This window comes from Piliocolobus tephrosceles, chromosome 6 (assembly GCF_002776525.5).
Source record: "Piliocolobus tephrosceles isolate RC106 chromosome 6, ASM277652v3, whole genome shotgun sequence".
NCBI lineage: Eukaryota > Metazoa > Chordata > Mammalia > Primates > Cercopithecidae > Piliocolobus > Piliocolobus tephrosceles.
Window position 1 is genome coordinate 133,435,898 of NC_045439.1, and position 16,971 is coordinate 133,452,868.

Consider the following 16,971-nt stretch of genomic DNA (forward strand, 5'->3'; position numbering starts at 1 on the left):
AAAGAAAGAAAGAAAGAAAGAAAGAAAGAAAGAAAGAAAGAAAGAAAAAAGAATGGAAAGGAAAAGAAAGCAAAAAGAAAAGAAAAGAAAAATCACTATATGGAGATAGAAGCAACTAATGAAGACCTGCAGACATGCATTGAAGGAATGAACATTATGTTGTGTAGACTAGGTGACCACTATCTTCTCAGTAACTCAGCAATGAGGTCTCCTTCCGAGACCATGGGAAAGTGTTGAGTTATGGGGATTTATTTTAGACTCTTTACTGTGGGACTATAACAAGAAGTAACTGGATGTGATACTGATGGAAATATTAGTGATGTCCATATCCCATTCAGCATGTGTAGGCATCTTGAGAGATGGGATGAAGAAATTTGGTGACTGGTAAATCCCAGCTAAGAATAGATATGAGATATGTGATCAAATGACTAGGATGTGGGAAAGTTGGGTGGTGGGGGGGATGAGGATGCAACGTCTGACTGTAGGGTGAGGGAAGAGGCAAATTTCATAGTCCAGAAAGCTAGAAATGGTGGAAGAGAGGTCACAGTGAGAAACAATTTGTCCTACACCTGTGAGTGATAAAGAGAAAGGAGATTGTTGTTAGAGAGCAGAAGCTCTGAGAGATTTTGGAGATGGAACAGTTCTAAGGTACATTGCTTTGTTTACGTATTCTCATGTTGAGCAAAACTATATGTCCAATATATCCTGCGTATGACCTATACTGCCAAGAAATGTACCAGACAGTAGAGCAATGAAAGTCAATGAGAAATGAAAACAAATCAGTACAAAGTTGACAGGTAGACACAAAGATGGAAAATTCAAATCCAGTGCAATGAATGATGTCATGGAGATATGCTTAAGCTGTAGTCCTTTGGACCCTACTGATTGAGCCTCGTCGGCAGTGTCCATACTTTTCCTTTCTGATGGTTACACCTTTCCCTTCTTCAATCCTGTGTCTGTTTAACAAAGCCTTTCTGACCACTATGACATGGAATTTTTTCTTCTTTATGATGACTGAGCCTGGAAGAGGTAGAACCATACCTTGCATATTGACTACTCCATTTATAAATTAACTTTTCATTAGTAATCTTTCCGTAATGATAACATATATGTCTGGCCATTTGATAATGCCAAACCTTTGGATACACATTATTCCATAGTAACAGAGATCCACAATCCTCCACGAAATACCCAAAGCAAGTAATGTGACTTCCAGTCTCCATCCAAAAACAAAGTGACCTGGAGGGGTTAAATGGTTCATGCAAAGTCCCATAACTGATGTCTGAGGTCTCAAGGAGTAGAGCCGGGCATGGGGATCCATATTGAGCTCTCACCACTCCGCCCTCTTGGGCTGTGGTGGGGACTCAGAGCATTTAGGATAACTTAGTGAATGCCCAAACGAACAAACACATGTTTTTAAGTGTTTGATTTATTGAAGGTGTATGCATATCCCAAGGCATGGACTTTTGTGGAAGCATGAATACTATCTAGAATCACAAATAGAACCAGGAAGTATGAAATTACAGCAAATCTGTCCTGGTTCTCCACATGTCCTCAGGCATCCACTTTATTTGACTTTTCTCTGTACTGTTGTTAAGCAGAGAGAAGGCTTCCTCTTAGCTCAAAGGCAGCAAGGATAAGAGCCATGGGAAGCACACACATTCTTCAGGATTCAAACAGCTCCCTAGGAAGAGGGAGCTAGCTCTAGGGAACAGGAAGTGGGTAAGGGAAGTTCTAATTCACTCTATTTCAGGAGTGCATTGCCCTCAACATAGCAGGGGAGGTTTGAGGTTGCCTTCCTTATTGCTCTCAAGTTGAACTCACGGCTGCTCAGATCAGGAATATACCACCACTGCATTTTTATGTTTTTCAGAGCAAAATTCACTGAGTAAAATTGTCACTGATCATGAGATGCTAAGAAATAAAAGCATACAACAAAATCTAATCTATTTCCTTCCTCTTTCTTTCTTTCTTTTGTAAAAAAAGTATATTCAGGGGAAACATGTGCAGGTTTGTTACATGAGTATACTGTGTGATCCTTAGGTTTGGGCGTCTAATAATCCCATTGACCAAGTAGTGAGCATAGTACCTGATAGACAGTTTTTTAACTCTCTACCTGTTCCCTCACTGCTTTGGAAAATCCTACTGTTTATTGTTCCCATCTTTGTGACCTTGCATACCCAAAGTTTAGTTACTACTTATAAAAGTGAGAACATGTGATATTTGTTTTTTCTGTTTCTGTGTTCTTGGGCTTAGGATAATGTTCAGCCTGTTTCTTTAGAGAGAATTACCAGGGAAAGAAGAGGGCAGGTCAGTACTACCTTGTCCTATTGGCAAAAGACCACAAAGTCAGCTTGGAAACTCTGAAACCAAGAAATCTCCATTTGCACGGAAGGAAATGTTGGCAATGTCACAGTTGCCATTGGATGATTTTGTTGTTGTTTTAATTCAACATGGACAGCCAGGGAGCTCCGTCTACCTCTGCTTCCTGTTTATGATCCTCTAGCCTTGTCCCTAAAGGGTCTGTCTGTCCTAGGCCAGAGTTGCTGAGATTCAGCTGAATATCACAAGCAGCTGATAAAGTTCCATGATCTCTTTACTGAGTGTTAAAAGTGTATAAGATGTAAATTTATTTAATCACTAGGCACTTAGGCTTCAGAACGTTTAAAGGAACCCAATCACAAGAATTCTGACCTTCAGTTTGAGGGGAGAAAAAAGGCTCAAAGAGATCACATGACCAATTCACTGGTGATAAAACATCCACTGCCAGGTGAAAGGCGTCCGATGTTCAGATCTTATCTCTGGGAACTTCATATATTTATGAGTGTTTATTTCATTAGGCCATTACCAGGGACAGAAAAAGAGCACTTTTTATGGGTTGAAAAATTCCCACAAGAGTCACAAACTGAGAAATTAGAGATGAAAAAACCATGTTCTGTTAGACCGAGTCAGTTTCCTTTGGCTTGATCTCCCTGCCCCATCCCCACACCCCCACCGAGTTTTATCCAAACTAGTCTGACTCAGGCGGTGGGACATCTCCCTCTTCCCTTGAGGTGCTATTTCCCAGCTCGAATATTTTTCTAATATAAAATCTGAATTATTGTCTCATGAATTCATCCTAAAATCATGAGATCTGAAATGCCTTAAGCAATATTCATTTTTTTATAAGTGGGAAAATCGTAAGCCTAGGTTTTCAAAGAGCAAAAATGCCCCCTTCAAGCATAACAGTTAACTAAGAAGTAAAATCAAGACTTATTTCCCTCCTCTGCAGTCCACCCATAAGAAGCAATGAAGATTCTACTTAGATTGTGTTATAGTGATAAAAATTCCACATACGAAAGGGGGATAGGTAAACTTCTAATGGGCACTAAAACCCCCAAAGGAGACCCACTCTTTAAACTTCCATGATTGGACCATCTGGTGTTCTCAAGAGCATCTTAGTTTTGTTAAGCACCAACAGCTGCAAATGAAGTACAACCAGATCTATTTACACAAGGCCCATACAGTAAAACCCTGCAGACAGACGTGATGCCCTTCCTCAGCGGAACATAAGAAATCTTGTCACATACAAATACACTTTCTTTGGTATTCCATGCCCATTTCAGATATGATTCTGTAACCACATTATGATTTTTGATAATTAAAATAGTAATGCCTCATCATAAGAATAAAAAGTAAAACCAATTGGAAAAGTTTTAAACAGGGAACAAACAACGACTGTTGCTTCAGATAGCTCAATCATGGAAATTTAAAAGTGGCATCTCACAGCCGGGTGCAGTGGCTCATGCCTATAATCCCAACACTTTGAAAGGTGGGAGGATTGCTTGAGGCAATTGCAGAGACTGCAGAGACCAGACTGGGTGACACAGTAAGACAAAAAGATTTAAAAAATTAGCCAGATGTGGTGGCACGCACCTGGCCGTCGATTGAGCCTGGGAAGTGGAAGCCTGAAGTGAGATGAGATCACACCACTGCACTCCAGCCTGGGCAACAAAGTGAGACCCTGTCTCAAAAAAAAAAAAAAAAAACTTCCAGAGTATTGATATAAAATTGTGGTATGCCAAGAAGTCCACAAAAGGGCTGCTATAGAAAATTAACATGGAGAGATGGAAGGAGGTCAATGCATCAAACAGAGAAGTAAAAAATAAGTCTCTGGGGTAGTGATTTATACACTGAGATCCCATGGCTGAGGAAGATCTAGCCAAGGGAGGCATGGAGGAAGAACATAGTGGCCATCACGTGCATACAAGGTCATGAGGTGGGAAGTACGTGCAGAGATGTATAGAGTAATTGCCAGAAGTTCTTGTGGCTGTAGCACCCAAGACTGGGGAATGATGGAGTGGCACATACATTGGAGTGGCACATACATGCTGGGCTGGGCCTGGAGGACCAATGAGTTAGGGCCTGGCCATGGAGGGGAAAAGACAGGACCTAAGGTAGATCTGCAGCTATATGGCTTCAACAGAGTGGTGTGAAATGCAGAAGCCAGGAGGACGTGGGAGTGGGGCCAGATATGGTGTGTAGGGCATGGTGATGAGAAGAGTCAAGATGCCCTGTGTGGATCTGTTAATTCCAAATAGAAGTTGTGAGACCTCCAGGGCTCTCCACTTCCTCTCTCTCTCTCCATTCCTCCCACATTTATTGAGCAATAGGAGATGGGAGACAAAAACTAAAAGGATTCTGGTTAGGAAGATCACAGCCGCCTGGAGGTGGATGTGGAAACACAGAGGAGTAAATCAATAACCACAGTGTGGTGAAAGCTGTGTAAAGGGACCCAGTGAGCAATGAGAGGACAGCTCCTCTCTCTGTCCCATAGACTGAAATGGCTTATTGCAATGAAAAGCTAGTTATAGAACTAAGTTAGTGATAGAAACTAAAGCTAGCTATAGAAACTAAGGGGTATGGATCCTGTGTCAGGTTGAGAAAGGGGAAGGGAATTTAAAGCAGCTGGAAGTGTAACAGTGGAAAGACTTACAGTTGTGAGAGGAGAAAGTAGACACAAGGCAAGTTAGGTAACTCTGAGTGGCCAGGACACAGAGTGCCTTCAAGGGAAGGGGCAGAGTAGTCAGGAGCCTTGAGGTCTATGCTTAGGTACTTGGTCTTAATCCTACAACCCAAGGGTTACCACAATGTGTGCATGAGGACAAATATCAGGCAGCAGGCAAGAGGAAGATATGGGGTGGTGAGAGGCAGGAGGCAACATCCATGAAGCAGAGTCCAATCTCAAGATGCTAATCCCTGAGCTGTGAGGATGATTCCAGAAGCTGGGATGTGAACTCCCAGGGATGGTGGGTTGTGGTCCATAGTAGCTCCTTCTCACTGGAGGCCAATGATGGTTGGCACATGCTGTCAGATCTTATAGTTATTTAGGGATGAGTGAGAAAAGAACTAGGATGGTTGTTCTATTAGTCAACGGTAAATCTTGGATTATAAAACACACTTCGGACTCCTATTTTTACCAACTATGTTGCACACCCTGTTTTGGCACTTCGTGCTTTTTAAGATCCAACATAAATAGACAAAACCCTCTTCAAACCTTTATCCCCAGACGAGACCTGCTAACAGAGTCCTAGATGGTAGAGCATGATAAATGTGCATTTTTCTAAGAGTCATGTTAACATTCTTCAAATATAAATATCACCACTTTTATAAGCTAAAATAAGCATCTACAGTTTCCTGAAGTTTTTTGAATGTGCATCAGTAATTATATTTGCATTATAAAGTCAGCTGAGATGTGAGGCCAGACTGAATTCCGGAGCAGATCCAAGGCAGCACATTTGAGTCAAGAGGCTGCAGCTGGCCAGTCCAGGAAGGAATGGTTCTTTAAAAGGACAAATTGAGCAAGCTGTTGACAACAACCTTACGATTGAATATTGTTCTGAGATTAGTTTAAAGAGAAAAAGAAAAGATTCCTCAAACCCTGAATCATGTATTAGTTTAGGATACGACTGATCCAGTTCCCAGCCCAGAAACAGAAGTTCAAATTCTGACGCCCTGGGACGTCTGCATGCAAGCAGAGTTCAGTTCCAAGACCAGTGGATCCAAGGAAGGAGCGAAATGAATTCCATTTTTACTACAAATTTCAAGGGGGATTACTTCAAAAAGGAAAGAAAAAACATGCTGAGGCAAGAAAACTGAAATCAATACACCCAGGGTGACGGATTCAATTGAAATAAGAAGAAAGTTTATTGGTGTATCAACAACAAATTCCCTTGCTTTAAGATGATATTTTGAGGAAACATAAATCTTATGGACTACTTACGTATCCATAGAGCTACACTTGGGTTGCTTTATCTGGGAGAAATGATAGATTTGTCTCACCATGAGTGCTCACCTGGCTCCTCAAATGCCAATCACAGGCAAGACAGAGGCCAGGGAGAGCTTGTTAGTTTCTTAAACCTGTTCAATTTCTATACAAGGGAAGAAAATAAAATAGTTGTGATGGAGACATATTTGGGGTTTCATTATTATTATATAAACGAATGAAAAGTTTTCCTGTTAATTTTTATTAATTCCCAAATCAACAGCAGAATATTTGGTATTTTGTTTTCAAACTTTGATTTAGAAGTCTAAGCAACTGTAACAGTGACCCATCAATAAAAACAAATATTGATTTGATCAACAAATGTTCTCAACTGTCCTCTCAAAAATGACGTTAGTTTGTTTTAATTGGTAAAAACTGTTTGCTTTTATGAAGAAATTACAGGTAGTAGATGACCTTACCTTTCAGCCACACCACAGAAACAGCACATATGGGTCACAAAGTGATTTCAGTTCTTGAGACAGGAAGTCAGAGCTGACTTTAATGCACTTTTGTGCTGTGCCTTCACTAAGCTCCGAGTAAGTGGTCCTACCTTGTAGAGGTTGTCAAACTCTATTCAGAAATCAAGGCTTGCCTGTTACAGCAGTGTTATTTTATTTTTACAGGCTTTATTTTTAATGAAAGAGATTTTAAAGCACAGGATTAATTTAGAGGATGTGAACGCAGACATAGCTACCAGTCTTTCGTCAGTGGGCATACCCCCGCATAAGGCTTCCTGATAAGTACTTTGATTCCCACAAGATGGCCTTGCTCTTGTTAGAATTAAATTTGGAGGTAACTGGGGCAACATTTGGTGAAAGTCCTGTAAAATAGGTCACCTACCACACAGTGAAAGAGGAGAAGTGACTCAAAGGGTAGCTGGGAGCAAAGGCGTATCACCATTCCGAGAGAATAGGATTTAGTGATTGTTACACGAGGAAACTGTGTCCAAAGACCCTTTCAGAGGGCTTAAGAAAGAAGTCTTTGTTGGTGGGAGTGATTGAATCTACCTCTGTTACCTTCTTTTACACATCACAGTATCCCATGACACACCAAGCACACCGTTTAGGGAGGTGAACGTCATGCGATACAGCTTAATAAACACAAAGACGTAAGGTTGGTGTTCTGTTCCCAACTTCTGCCCTACTTGCTGTACCACACATTAAACATCAGAGCACTCTGTTCTGGGCTGGGCTTAGGCCGAAGCACACTTGAATGAATTAAGTACAGTATTAGGACCAGCTTCGAATCAGCTTCTGTTATTTTTGTTAAGCCAACTTCTGTGTTACCCCATCTTTACTTTTATTACCTGATTTTACTGTTTCTCAGAACACATCTGACCTCTGCAAAATGGATCCTTCCACTTGCCCCTTAATCTTGTCTTCTGTCTTTTCATGAAATGTCATTTTGAAAATCTCCTTCACATTAGATTGCATAAATATCTGTTTATCTGAGGTTATTTTGAAAAGTGTAATTTTTTTGCAAATGAATTTAGAAATATGTACACATTGAATAATAGATATTTCTTAGGATGAATATTATGTAGTTATGTTCCCATTTTCCAAGTTTCCTCGTGGTAGTAAGGACACATTTTAACCCTTTTAGGAGATAAGTACAATTGTACATTAGGCCAGTAATGCTTAATAGATAATATTTACATAATCTCATATGCTTTTTAAGTTACTATTTTGTACAGTTTTGCTTCTTGTAGCCCCTTCACACAGCTGCAGCATTTAGCCTATTATTTGGATGAGTTGAATTCTTACTTGTCAGAATTATGAGTAGTATAATTGTTTTACCAATGAGACAGACAACTCAGGAATAGAGAGGTGCATAACTTGTCCAAAATTAGGTGGCAAATTGGCTCATAACCAGTTGAGATATGTTTAGAAGCTGACTGACTCCAATAAATACTAAAGCATTTGCCATTAAGGATAGATCACAAACTTAGTTCCAACCATGCCAATAATAATAAATAATTAATAATAATAATTGTTATTATATTAAAACCAAAGAGTTGTTATACAAATTTCCACAGAATGACACTTGGCCATGGAATGTTTCAGTATGGACTAAGCTAAAAAGCAGTGAAGTGGTTCTCATCTAGGGTGATTTTGCCCTCAGGGACATTTGGTACCGTCTGCAAATAGTTGTAATTTTCATAACTGGGGAGGAGGAAGTTACTACTGTCATCTGGTGGGTAGACGTCAGGGATGCTGATAAACATCCTATCATGCACAGGACAGTCGCCCACAACCAGGGCTTATCTAGCCCTAAATATCAAGAGTGCTGAGGTTGACAGATCCTGCTGTGGTCTATTTCAAAGGCATGTTTGTACACACAAAAAAATAAAATAATAAAATAAAATATCAAAAACTGAAAAGTGAGATAGTCAGAAGAGTAAAGCATTGGTTGTTCCTTTGAAGTGTTTATCAAAAAGTTGATAGCTACCTAACTGAAATCCAGGTTGCCTCAGTTTAAGACGATTTAAAAACAATTAACTGTTTACCATAGCTTGACAAGGGACACTTCCTGCGGGTCTATTATTAAGTGAAGATTCCAGAGCAAGACTGACATAGGCAATACGTACCCAGTATCAGAAAATTCTGCTCTGATGATGAACTTCCTAAGAATTCAAGCTTTGTTTCTTCTTGATAATCCTTCATTTTTCTAAACTCTTTCTCTTGCCTTATATTGCAGATACGAATAAGCCTGGATAAGATTCAACAGAAGTGAACCACAGAAAACCACTTTTTGACCTCAAGGTTGATCATGAGAATCATCTCTAGGACTCATCCCTTTCCTTTGCAGATTGGAAATGCTTATAAGGATAAAAGATTAAAAGATAAGGGAAGGGCTTCATCCCCAAACCCTTTAAATGTTACGATTCTCCCCCCCCGCCCCCCTCTCCCCCTTGCTCTCTCTCTCTTTCATTTTAGGAGGATACCAATGAAAGGCACTTATGGATGATATTCAGACTTTTTGTATTTTTACCACATTCCAGTAAAAGTCCGTCTCCAAAGAAATTTGGCCCACGATGGAATGAAAAAATGAAAGACATTTTATTTTTTCTCCTAGATGTTGGCAATACTCCACTCCTACATGTCTGAGGTTGTTTTCATCTTGCAAAGGACTTTGATATTTGTGAATGTGGCTACATGGCTTAAAAAAATAGCAGTGATAACTTATACTAATTATTCAGCTTTTACATTAATGCTTAACAAGAAAAACATAATTTCATTGTCCTTGATAATAGCTGTAAAAATTAAGAAACCCAGAAGGAATGGGAAGATCTGTGTCCTTAAAAGCAAGTAGCTCCCATTTCACTGAGTTGTTATATCTAATTCATCCAGTGCACCCTGAAAATGAGACCCTCATGTTCTCTAACTTCCAGTCTATGCAGAGCCAGCTCTGACTGGGGCTGCTATATTTGTCCTGAGGTTCTGAGCCAGTCCTGAGGTTCTCACCCTTTTTGGTGTTGGCAATGAGTCTGCATCAAGAAGAGACTTATCTCCCCTTCTCTGCCTATTATTTCTATCTCTATTCAAGATGAAATTTTAATAAATCAGATATATTGTTATTAATTCAGCATTCCTCTTGCTAGGTTTCTACAGAAGCTTATAATATTAACTGGGGTAGGGGCACATCATGCTGAATATTTGGAAGCTGAAACCGATAAAATGTGATGTTCTGGAATATAAACTGAATAGTAACAAAATTATCCGGACTACTGAGTCAAACAATGAAGTTGGTTTATGGGTGAGGAGTAAATAATGAAGTTGCTTATATTTTATTAAATCTGTAGGTCCTTTGAAGTGGGTCTGGAATAACAAGTAAATACTGCTCTTTAGTTTATTCCTTGGAATGTCGCTATTTCCTTTGAAAATTGAATGGCAGACCCCAGAGAGGAAAACAGTCTGAGGAAGGCCATCTGGAAGGGCAGGAAAGAAGATCTTGGGAGAAGCTGTCAAAAACCCTCTGGATATTAGCTCCCTGTATGCAAGCCAGTCTTCCCTCCCACGCTGTTCACACTGAGCTGCATGTTTACCCTTCCCCGCCCCATGCCCGCCCTAGACCTTATAGAGGGGCCCTGAACTCTGGAACTTCTTCGATGTGTGAAGAATTTTCGATGTGTGAAGAATTTAAATGTCTTGGTCAGGTCTGGGCAAAACCAGGACATCAGATTTGAGAACAGCCTTCCCTCTTGCCTGCCATGCTAAATTTTACTCTACCCTGTCAGGAAATAAACTCCATATCCTAATTCTTCTATAACTGATTTTCCTCGGAAGGGATTACATCCAACTTGGTAACCAAGCAGTTGATATTCAGGATAGTTTTGCCTTCTAATGAATTTGTGCCAAAATTCAGAATATCACATTACAGCATTTGCAAAAGAATAGCGTAAAGGCCAGAGGAAAAATGAGCAATGCAGAATATTGCTCCTTAAGTCCCATTCATCAACGAAATACGGACAATGTGTCCTAATACGACAACTCAAATACCTGTCACTAACTCCATCCAGCTGTGAGTGTTCAGGTGACAATATTAACAGATGTGTGGTTGGAATTTAGCTGTTTTGGGGGTATTTTTAATGAGATAATTATTCTTTGTTCTAGAATAAATTCCTCTTATTCAGTTAGCCTTGATAAAACAGTGTCCAGGGTAGGTCTTGAAATCTTATAAGAAATCTCAAATGATTATTTTAGCTCTTTCAACTTTCTCCTCTTCAAAGCCATTAAACAAAGCAACTAATGAGTAAATATATAGCATGTCTTGAGATTTCTTTCTTTCTCCACGGCTTATTCAGAAGTAATAAAATATTCACAAAGGTGGGCATGGCGGCTCATGCCAGTCATCCCAGTACTTTGGGAGTCTGAAGTTAGAGGATCTCTTGAGGCCAGCAGTTCAAGACCAGCCTGGGTAACATAGTGAGATCCCCATCTCTACAAAAATAAAATAAAATAAAATAAATTAGCAGTGTGTGTTGGCGTGTGCCTCTAGTTTGAGGTACTTGGGAAGCTGAGATAGAAGAATTGTTTGGGCTCAGTAATTTGAGGCTGCTGCAGTGAGCTGTGATTGCATCACTGCACTTCAGCTGGAGTGACAGAGCAAAATCCTACCTTAAAAAAAATAATAAAGGCAGAAAATAGTAAAGTTAAAGAAAAAAATTTTAATAGCCAAATCCCTGAATGATTTTCATAGATTGAAAACTCAATTTTAGAGGAAAAGAAGCATCAACTGAATCTTCCGCGTGTCAGTTGCTCACTTAATCTTCCCAATGGAGTCAGTACCTAGGAAGCACAAATGAGGCGCCAGAAAGCTGCCACATTCCAGAACCAAGACTTTTCCTTGAAAGACTAAATTCTCTGCTTTGTCCTGCTGCTTTGAGAGTTGCTTACGTATATGACAAGGCCATGTAATAATCTTGACATCTATGACTTCTATTTCAACAACATAGCTATGCATCTTTTCTACATCCTGATAGAAGCGGACCTATCCAGAGACAAGAGTCTTTGGGCATAGTTTCAACTTTCATGCACTTTAGTCACCTGGGGTTTTGTTAAAAGGCAGATTTTGACTCCCAAAGTCCAGGATTGGGCCTGAGGTTCTGCATGTCTAACAATTTCCCAGCTGATGCCAAAGCTGCTGACCAGGGTCTACACCTTAAGAAGTAAGGACTATTAGAGAGCAGTGAGCTGAAGTGCCAGAGTAGAGACTTAGGATAAGGGGCCAAAAGGACTGGCTCTGTCAAAGTTAAAACTTGGCTCCCCTAGGGAAATTCCTTCAGTGGATTGTGGAGCCATTTGCAAAACAAGGGCTAGTGTACTCCTCTGGTTGGCTTTTTCACCAGCAGGCTTGAGGTTCTCTACTCATACACAACTCTACTGAAGTCCGCCGCTGTTTGGTTTGGACAGGCTGATCTCAAGTCTGAGCTTGCACACAAAGGGCTTATCACCAACACTGGCCTTTCTGACAGCTGTTTTCCTTCCGAGTCCCAGGGCTCTAGTCTGAGGACAGGAAAAAGGCTTGCTGGAGAAAGAAGGCGTGCTATCAGCAAGCTGTGGTAGATGCCTGGCTTCAAGACCTTATGGGGGAGTATCTCTCCCACACACACCTTCTTATACACACCCCAAAGATCAGCTTCTCCACTCTATCCCTGCACTAGAATAAGTATGAAATAAGCATTTTGATAAATCTATCGGTTTTGTCCATAAAAGCTGGTGAAGAAGCAGGGACTAAATTACTTCCTATAATAAAACAAGGAATTTCTATAAATTACAAGGACTGAATGTCAAGTCCTACAGAAAAACCTGCTCGTGGGCATATGTGTCCGTGTTGGAACAACACGTATCCCACCAGCATGAGGTCAGGCATTTGAAATCAGTGTGAGGTATATGAGTGCCACATTTAGGAGAACTGATAGAAATCAGGGTCGTTGTCAGCTGTGTAAGTTGAGAGGAAAAGGCGCCTTCAGCAACTTCCTTTGGGGAAGGCTTGTTTTGTGCTGGTGAACTGCTCCCCCTGGTGGATCAGAAATCGTCATGGTCGGGATTCCATTCTGAAGGGAGCAAACAATTGCAGGTATGGAGATATCCTCCCAAATAAAGCTAATTTCTGAGCCCCCAGAAATACACTGAATCTTGGACCCTGACTGAGTCTGGGCGTGGCCATCCTGTGAATTGCAAAGTTTGTCTTCCCGCATTATTGGAGTTGTCTTGTGTATTCTCATTATTATGGTTGTTTCAGAATTGTGGCTCTGTATTCATTTGAGAGATATGGACAAGTCTTAAGTCCCGTATTTTATTTTATTTCCACTTTAAAAGTAATCCTGGGTATTTACCAGGGGAACAAGACCCACAGCGAGGAGAACATTTTTCTGTGAAATCATTTGTTTCCCTTACTTTTGGCTCCTCTCTCTGAGGTGGTCACGTTGATTGTGATTAATTTATGCCTGTACCTCTTGTTCTACTTCCCTCAGCCTAAAGATAAGTTTTGTGATTTTTTTTCAGGATGAAATTTCTACTTTCATTGTATATGTCAGCGCCAATAGAGATAGTTTATGTTGTTGTTTTCATTAAAGAGGTTTTTTGTATGCCCTGCCGTGCCCGAAGAGGAGATTTTGCAGATCAGGCAGAGATGAAAATCTGTGACAACTCTCTCACTCTTTCGAACATTCTGCAATGAGGATTGCAGCTTCAGTCCAAACAGTGTATAAGCTAAATAAGGAAGTGTTTTAAATATTTATTTAACAAGACATATTTTAAATAACGTACATATGTAAATAGAGCGTTCTTAGCCTGTACATTATTGCCAGGTCGATTCTCATGTTCTGATATATAATTAATTACCGGTTTATTCCTCTGTAAACCGAAGCAGGGAATAATTCAGAGATGCCAGGTCACTGATGTCAGCAAAATGTAATACCCTTTGTCAGTGGGATCTGTGCAGGAGAAATTGAGACTGTAAAATCTGTGATGGTGGCTGCCAAAAGGTGTCCAAAAAACAAGCTCCTATCTCCATTTTAGTTGTTTTCTCCTGATGTGTAGACTTTTTATCTGTTATCTAAGTGGGATTAGAATGCACATTTTTTATGTTAATGCAAACTCAGAATGCATATGCAGTCTGAGCTATGCATTTTATAAGTCACCTAAAGTATCATCTAAAGTAAATACATATCATGACCATTTTAAGCAGCACTATTATATTTAGAAACAATAAAAACACAAATATCAATTGTTTGGGTAATTCTTGGTCATTAAAAAAGATTTTTTTCATGTTTAAGCAAAATCCACACGTCCGTTTTTAATTTTATGAGAGAAAAATATAGCGATATATAGGTATATACATATATAAAATTTTGTTTTCACTTAAATGAGCACCTGTTTTTCAAGTTACTCTACTAAAATCTTCTAAAGGACAAAAATTCTGAACATCAAATTTGTCAAGGTCATAGATAGCCCTAGGAAAGAAAAAGCAGGCAAAAATGTGGCACCTTTTCTCCTTAGACTTAGCTTCTGATGATGTAAAATAAGTAATCCTCTCAAATACCTTAGCATCTTGCTAGTTTGGGTCAGTGGTGCAGCAAGCATATTTTATTTAAACATAGTACATGTGAGTTACCAAAAACCCAACTCAAAGTTTTTATTCCAAGCTCTCTGAATTAGCTTCTCAACTAAAATCTAGTTAGTGGATTGATGACATAAATTTTCTTAACTCATGGCCACAACATCTGGGAAATTTCGTATGGAAAATGATTTAAAATGATTGGTTTATACCATCATGACATACCAACCTATTGGTTATCTCACCTTTTAACCATCATCTACTTGTTTTGCCACACTTAAAAATGTTCTATATTAAATCCATAATAGATCATTTGGCTATTCTTGTGTGGCACTTTGGCTCATGACTGTAATCCCAGAACTTTGGGAGACTGAGGCAGGTGAATCACTTGAGATCAGGAGTTCGAGACCAGCCTGGCCAATGTGATGAAATCCTGTCTCTGTCAAAAAATACAAGAATCCAGATATGGGGGCACGCACCTGTAGTGTTAGCTCCTCAGAAGGCTGAGATGGGAGAATCCCTTTTATCTGGCAGGCAGAGATTGCAGTGAGCCAAGATCATGACAGAGTGAACCCCTATCTCAAAAAACAAAACAAAACAAAAAAAAAGTCTTTTGGCTATTCTGATTTGGGAAGAAACATTAAAGCTTTGGGAAAATAAAAAAATGGCAACAAAAAGTACAATTTTATGGTCTGAATGATCATCAGAAACTCTCTTAAATGCTGGGTCCATCTTTTCATTGATGGTACTATTTTAATGTTTAAAATAAGTGCCATTTCTGTAATTAACAGAACAGGGCTAGTGAGGTATAAATTAGTCTTAGCAGGTTTGAACTCAGTGCTGTTGTGCAATTGCATGAAGAAGGAAATTAAATGTGAAAAATGGCCGATCTGTCTTTCCTCTGGATTCCCTCAACAAAGCAGCCTCATAAAGTACCTGCTGCTGTATTGACCTCAGTACACACACAGAAGAGCCCAGGGAATTGCTTCTTTGGGGATTGGAGGTGAATTTTTAGATTTGGCATAACCTATATATTAATTTTTTCAAATGAAAATATTGATTAAATGTAAGCCTCCATATCAACATGGAAAAAGAATTTGTCCCTTAAGATAAATGGTATCAATAAGATACTCAGATTATCTTCTCATTAAATATTATTATGATTGACATCTCTGCTTTTCCAAATGTTCTTTAAAAGTGTTATACTAAGGATGAAGTACATATAATTTCATCTATTGTTCCTTCTACGTATAGATAAGACTCTTGAGAATTTATAGAAACAGACATTAGAAGGCAGAAATGTGGAGAGAAGAAGGCTACCCGACTAAGGAATCTCAGGATACAAGGAAAACACTAAGGTGAGTTGCTTGACTTTTAACTTTGCCTGATATATCTCAGACCTAGAGCTCAAGGAACCAAGAACCCCAAAACAACAATGGGCACAGACAAGAAAAGCCCCAACAAAAGCCTACTCTCTTTCTAGCCAAAGGACAAGGGAAGGGGCAACAAAGCAAGACAGAAAAACATTTAGATAATAATCGCTCTATTCTAGCCAAATTCCACAAAAACTAATTAGGTGGTGTCAGAGGAGGCTGAGTAGGAAGGAGGGACTTTTACCCCTGCCCCCTAACCCTGTGATATCAGTGGAAGCCTTGTGGAGAGCAGCAACAAGGGACTTCCATCCCTCACATGTTGGGAAGTATAGTGAACCCTTGAACAATGGCGGTTTGAAATTCACAGGTCCACCTAGATGCAGACTTCGTTAAACAAAAATGTAGCAACTTCCTGGCATGTTCAGATACCCTTCAAGGTACTTGGAATACAATAGTAAAGAAAAACAGGCAAAGCCCCTCCTGTCCTGAAAGGTGCAGACAATGGAAGAGGCATTAGTTTAGGGACTCACACAAATAAGTAAGTTTGTCTATATGCTAAGGGTCATAAAGGGGTGGCATGTGAGCATGTGAGAATATAGAATAGACAAATCTGCCTGACTAAGGGCAGTCAGAAAACACTTTCTTCAGAAATGAATGGTTTATTTAAAATTTACATAATTAATTAGACAGAGTAAGCCAAAAGTTATCTAAGTACAGGGAACATATCTGTGCAGTTTATTTTATTGAGCTGAAAATTAATTTCCTTCATATGAATCTAAATCTCTGTTTACCACAAGCCCTCTGTTTCCACAAATTCTGTGTCCAAAACCAAAGGCAGATCTAAATACAATATTCGTGGGATGCAGATTCCCATGTACACCAAGGAATAACTGCTTTATTGGAGGCCTAGTGGGGAACTGAAACTCCCACTACTGCTTAGCAGGAATGAGGAGCCCCCTTTCAGAGATCAACAGAAGCTGAGTTAAGAAACCTGGACTTTTACCCCACCTGGCAGTAATGAAGTGACACCCGCCTTCATCTGTGAGGATGGTGTGAGATGAAGCTAGCTAAAACAAAAGTTTTCTATAAGATTCAGAGTCTCATAATACTGAAATGTCCATGGAAAATTACTCATCATACAAAAACAAGAAAGAACTAAAACTAAGTGAGAAAATATAATAAATATATGGCAACATCCAGATGACACAAATGTTAGAATTACCTGGCAAAACT